This window comes from Pygoscelis adeliae, unplaced genomic scaffold (assembly GCF_000699105.1).
Source record: "Pygoscelis adeliae isolate BGI_AS28 unplaced genomic scaffold, ASM69910v1 Scaffold442, whole genome shotgun sequence".
Lineage (NCBI taxonomy): Eukaryota > Metazoa > Chordata > Aves > Sphenisciformes > Spheniscidae > Pygoscelis > Pygoscelis adeliae.
The window spans coordinates 502,366-508,953 of NW_008824191.1; positions in this window are offsets into that span (position 1 = coordinate 502,366).

Here is a 6,588-nt window from a genome sequence, read left to right on the forward strand (position 1 = left end):
CAGGCTCAGAAACCACAGTTTTTTGGGTCTAACATGTTTGTGCTCTTCCCCATGTGCTGTCTGTTCAGAAATAATCAGATTTCTGCAGGGCTGGGATGCTCCGAGGGCCTCACCCAGCACTGGATCCCTCAGGATCCTACCAAACCAAAGACCCAAAGGACCCCAGAACATGGTGCCATCTTAACACAGGGAGGGATTTTATAATAAGGGCAAAACTGTGGAGCCCAGATGAAAGTTCCCACTTTCATTAGCCTGATTTCCTCTATGGAAAGTGTATAGAGAAAAGAAAAATTACTTCCTTGCATATTTTCAGATTTTGATTAATTCTTTATATCTTTCATTTGCTGGTTTTGTTTCCTTTTTAAGTTTCTGTTTATTTAGGACTTTGTTTTTTGTGTACATGTTTTTGTTACGGGATCTTTTAGGCAATCATAAGTCTTTTTCAAATAGAAAAATATTCTTTTTCTACATCACAGTTTTGAAAACAAGTATAAATGATATTCAAGAAAAAGGGAAAAATATATTGTCATTGTGCAAACCAGCTGATCTTTACATTTGCCTGCATGGGATGGGGTTGCAGTTAGATTGAAACAAAACATGATTTCTTGGTGTATATAAGCCATTGGCAAGATCTTAGTTTGAACATCATCTTTAAGTTTGGTGTTCAGCTTTTAGAAAGATGTTAAAAACTGAATGAGTGAACAAAAGAGCTGTAAAAATGATGGGAAGCCTAGAAAAAAAACTCTTGGAAATGAGTGTGAAGGAAGTTATTCTATTTAGCCTACCAGAGTGAAGGGTAAAAAGCAATTTGACCTGTAGGTATCTACACAGGAAGGTGGTATTTGATATTACAGTGCTCTTTAATTGAGCAGACAAAGCAAAATGAGGTCCAATGGCTGGAAGCCGAAGCTGGAAAAATTAAAGGTGGAAATAAGGTGCAGCTTTTTTTTTAATAGGCAGAGCAATTAACCACTGGAGCAATTTGCAAGAATGGAAAAGATTATCCATCACTCGAGGTCCTGAAGTCAAGACTGGATGGCTTTCTGAAGTGCACATCCCACATCAGTGCCCAGTCGCGAGCGCCGTGCGGAGCCGCTGTAATTCCACGGATCAGGTCCTGCAGGAGGTCAAAACCAATTACCATAATGGCACTGTCTGACTTAAATTCCCTGAATCTCCACGGCCCTTTTTCCACTGCGCTTCTAAGACATGACTATTAAGAGCTGCACAACGGAAACTTCTTTTTAGGTTGAAAATATATATAAAAGAAAAATTGCCACGATGTCCTTTTCCTTTGCCCTCTGCAGATGGCATTTGGGAATGCAGAGGCAGTGCTGAACTCTGTAGCACCTTTCCCCACCACTCTTGTCTCGATTGCACACACATGGAAAGGCTGCCTGAGGCTGACGCCTCCCTGCCCATCATCTCCCAGAGCTGGGCAGTGGATTATCACATACCATTGTCTCTCAATCCTGGCATCCCCCCAACCGAACTATTCCCAAACCAGCTGCCTTGTGTGTTTCCCCCACCAGGGCTTGTTTTTGTGAATTCCCTTCACCATGTTGGCTTTTGCTGCAATGTTTACCCCAATATTGGCAAACCACGGCTGCCTGTGCCCTAAGACCACTGCCTGAAACTGGTCTCATTGTTTTCATGCATTTCCCCTAAATGTCTGCCACTTCCTAGTGTTTCACGCCTTGCATTAGGAAAGCAAGGTTTCCATGTGAGCCCAAAAATGGGCAGCCAAAAGGTCCTCTTAGTCCCACTGCCCGTCTCTGGCAGTGGCCAAGAGCCGAGGAACAGGAACTGGGCATGCTTTTGTGCCCCCATTTCCAGGAAACTCTCCTTGTTGTGTGTTTATAGAGCGCCTCGCAGAGCTGGCCTGCAGTGCAAGTTCCCCAGGGGCATGCTAAGAGGAATCGTTACTATCAATTATTGCAATTATTGCAATTATAATAATTATTATTCTGTCACTTAAATTTCAGCAATTAATTTTTCCAGAGTCTAGTTTAAGCCATTTTCTCTCTGCCAGATGCTGATCACAGCAAGAGCGAGGTGCAGCATCTACTGCTGATCAGAGTCTGCTTTAACTCATGAGACACCTGGTAAAGTACAGAACTGGGTCTCCTTGACAGGCTCAGAAAGAAGCAGCTGGGTGTGTAGTGTGAACTTTATGGTGCAGATCAGGCATGACATTAGTCTGGGGACATTGCAGGCTGGAATAAGACTACAGTAAACTGGGCTAGAATGGTTCAAAGCCAGGATGTCCAGGACAACAGTTTAACTGGTTTATCAGATTAATGTGAGGGGTGGGGTATGCTCTATTCAGCTTTAGGCAGCTGAAGGCTATGTCTCTGAGCTATGGTAGCTGTCTAACAACCCACCAAGAGGGCCTGGCCCTGCTGAGAAGCAGTTCATCCCATCCTCATAGAAGTGCCTCTGATCACTGCATCGCCTCACCCTCTTGAGATGCCTATTTTTCTCCACGGATATTAGAGAAGCCCAAAGGATTCGTTTAGACTAGACACCTAACAAAAGTGGGAGGAAATTAACCCTACCCTTCATGTTCTCAACTGTAGATTTGATGTTAAGAAACCTTGACATGTGAGGGATCCATCAATTCAGAGGTTTGGGAACCACCAATTCAACATAAATGTAGGAAGGGCAAAGCCAGCAACAGTTTCCTCTCATCTCCAAGTATCAAGTGACACTAATAACACACTGCTTTGGCATAAATGAATGCACAGCATCCAGGTCATCTTCCTGAGTGACAGGTCTGAGACCTAAAATGAGTGTCAGCTGGACAGGTCCATTGAGAAGTATTTAGCCATTTCCATCTGCATCAGCTCAGAGCTGGCTTACACCATATTCAGGATGTAACATTAATCTCACACAATGAGATGCTCTTTTCTCAGGCATCACTGCTGCTCCCATTAATAAGCCCTCCCTTCTACTGCAAACTCTATTGAGGAATTTCACATCCAGGCCAGCAAACCTTAAAATGAAGGCACGGAACTATATCACAGAAGGCAGTCACTCTTGAAATGACGGAAGGTTCATAATAGATACTCAGTTCACTGAGGGCTGTCTTTGCACTGCTGTAAGGATGGGAGTGAATGATATCTTCGAATCTTTCAGCAACAAGACAGTAGGCAGGAACTAGGAGATTGCTGCTACCTTCTTGCTTAATATTGTGTCCAATTCCGGGTTTCCACTTTCCAAAAAGAGCTTTAATTAATTAGAAGAGGATGAGAAAATTGCTGCCATAATGACTTGATTTTGGGGGAAGGTTGTCTTCTAGTGAGAAATTCATTTATGTTATTTATCCAAGAGAAGATTAAGAGGCAATTTGGTCATGGCCTATGGGTCTGGGCATTGAAAAAAGGTCTAGGGAAATAAATGGTACTTTAATCTATTGGAAAAAGACAGATAAAAATCCAGTGGTAGGAAGCAGAAATGCAGTCACTGTGGGAAAAGAGTGCAAAAACTGAGGGGATAACCAGGGGGGACTTCACAGGGTGTACCTTACTCATCTTAAAGTCAAGACTGGGGATGTGCTTTGGTGCACACAAATACTATGTGACTGATGCAGAAGTTAGTGGGGTGGGTCTTTGCTCTCCTCGCTGCTGTTTGTTGTGTTGGATTCTCTAGCTGGATTCCTAGGGCTACAAACTGTTGCATTACCTCTGTGAGAATAGATACAAAGCCTTTCTCACATACCGCAGTATGAGTTAACAGTGCAGCAAATATTCTGCCATTTAGGCGTCAGGGACAATATCTGTTCTTTAAAAGACAAAACTTAACTTTGCTTATGTGTTTGCCTGAATGCTTCTTGGTGATCCATGGGAAGACATCTGGAGAAAAATTAAAATAAACGGACCAGAAACCAGACATGAAACATCTTCCTTTCAAATCAAGAAAAAGAGAAAAAAAAAGGCCAGCTTCTTCAGGATCCACCAGTAAAGGCCATGTTTAAGGTCATGTAAACCAGAGGGAAGCTTTCTATTATTTCAGTAGCCTTTTTAGTGAGCTCTGCTTTAGGGAAGGTGTTGTATAGTTCCCTAGTTGAAAAAAGGAAAGTAAGCATAAATTTTCCTGTAAAATGCCTTGGCTGATGGCAGAGCTACAGGAGGCTGCAGGCTGAAACCCAGGACTGTGAGTGGGATTCGTATGGCGGTCCCAGGGTGAGACTGGACCCTGGCTCTTCTCTCACTGCACGTGTTTCTAAAAGACTTTGGAACAGCAAGACTGGAGGGCTGGGAGTAAAAAGAGTCTTGTTACATGAAGGCAATTCACCCAAGGTAGCTGATCAAAAAAGAGATGGAGAGGTGGGGCAGATAAATTCTGTAAACACCTTCATGAGGAATAAATATATTTTCTTTAATCTAGCAAAGGACGGTACCAGCCAGAACCAGCAGCTAGAATTCAATTCAGGCAAAATTCGATTCAGAAGGAAAGCACAGGTTTTTCACTGTGAGACTGATTAACCACTGAAATGAACAATGAAGGAAGTGGTGGTTTCTTTTCTAGCCCTGCTCACATGCTGACCTGGCTGAGGTACCATAAGCAGCCACACATGGATCCGAAATGGGGTGGAATTGGGCTATGTGAGGTGAGGGAACATCTCCCAGTGATGGTAACAAGGTGAAGCTCTGCCCTCCATGTTACCACTGGCCAGAGTGGGTGATCATTTAGTCCCTTTGCTGTTTCAAACACAGACTGGACTTTTTAACTAGGAACATGCAGAGAGGCATTTCAGCAGGTTCTGCTTAGCTACAATTGCATAATGAAGTCCTCTAAGGAGTAAATGTTTCTGTTTAGTGCAATAATAGGGCTTCATTAAGAGCTTTTATAGACCAAAAGGGGAAGAGTAACCCAGTCAAAGGTTCCTGATGAAGAGAAAACAGCAAAGTAGGAAAATCCGAATTTACTACATACCAGGAATGTGTGAGCCCATTCCCTGCAATGAACTCAGATGTAGTTTCTTCCTTTACTTACAAGGGCATTTAGTGCTAATTTGCATAATAAAAACATGTGCACAAAGAAACATAAGCCCAGGGAGGTGTCAGCATTCCTAGGGATCAGTCCTGGCTGGGATGGAGCACATCCAGCTTATTTATAGACTACAGGGAGGTAGGTATGAGGGCCTGGGTGGATGATGGATGCATCTGGAGCATGGGATCTGGGAGGGCAAGAGAAACTGCATTGTGGTGCTGCAAAGGGACAAGATCCAGCCCTGACTATGCTCCAAGGAGCCCACTGTGCACATTTTGCCCTCTCTGCAGGACCAGTAACATGCCGGGATGCTCCCAGATCCGAGCTTGAGGTGGATGGCTCCCCAGCTGCAGGTGCTTCAGGAGGAAAAGCACACAGAGCTACGAAGCCACCCTTCACTCTACACGCGTAATCCAAAGGATGGAGGGACCATATGAATGATTCCAAATCCCCCAGTGCTTCTCTTGTGGGAAGGCAAAGGGTCACAGACAGAGTCAGGGGACAAATATAGCCCTATGACCTGGCCCTGCTGCACACCAGGAGAAGACCCCCTCCACTGTGCTTGGTCTTGACCCTCTTTCTTTACTGGCTGTGTCTGCTAGTGGAGAAGGGTGGCTGGCAAAGCCTGCAAAAGGATCCTTGCAGACACAGTGGTCACTGAAGCTTATCTTCTCCTGGCCATCAGAGATGTGCAGTCCCAGCTCTCTCCAAGACACAGCATGATCCCTGTCATGCCAGCCAACACCAGGACCTGGCAGTCCCGGGAAAGGAGACCTTTCTCTCATGGAAGAGAACAGAGTAAAAATGAAATATGCCCAACAGTGAAATGTTTCCATCACAGTAAATTGTGGGACAAAATTTGCCACTGGAAAGGACCTCCTAGGCTGCTGCAGTCACTCATCCACAAGAACCAAAGCCTCTAATCCCTTTAAGAAACTTATCTTTCCTGATGGACAAAAAAGCTTTCTCCCATCAAATGTCTATTCTGATGGAAATCTTTATACCAGAACTCTTTCTGTCTCACAAAGGGCCAGGGTGCAATCTAAGCCTTTGATGTTGTGTTTGGAGTATAATGAAAGGCATTAATTTGAATAGAATTATTGAAATGGCATGTCTGTGTCTGCTATTAATAGAAAAGAGTCTTAAAACAATGAACAGCAGAGATGGGGTCTATTGCAGTGAACAGGAACAAAGGCAGAGCATTTTGCTTTGGTGGTTGTATTATGGGAATGGCCTGAGGTCTCTAATGCGCTAGGCTCTGTACAGCCCAGAAACGACAAACCTTGCAGGAGGCTACAAGAGAAAATCTTGGGACCTGGGCTCTGTCTGCAGATCTCTTATGACTCAAGAGCTGCAGGGCATTAAACAAAGCTGGCACAGAACAGACTCAAAACAAATCAGAGGTGACAGGTCTTCATTTAACTGGGGAACTCCTTGCCAGAGGATGCTGTGGCTGCTAAAATTTTACCTGGGTCCGAGGGGAGATTGAATGAGTTCATGAAAGAGAGATCCACTGAGGATCAAGCCTGTAAGTGTCTAATATTTGTAGCCTGGGGAGAGTGCAGGAGGGGAACATCATACCTGCTTGCCATG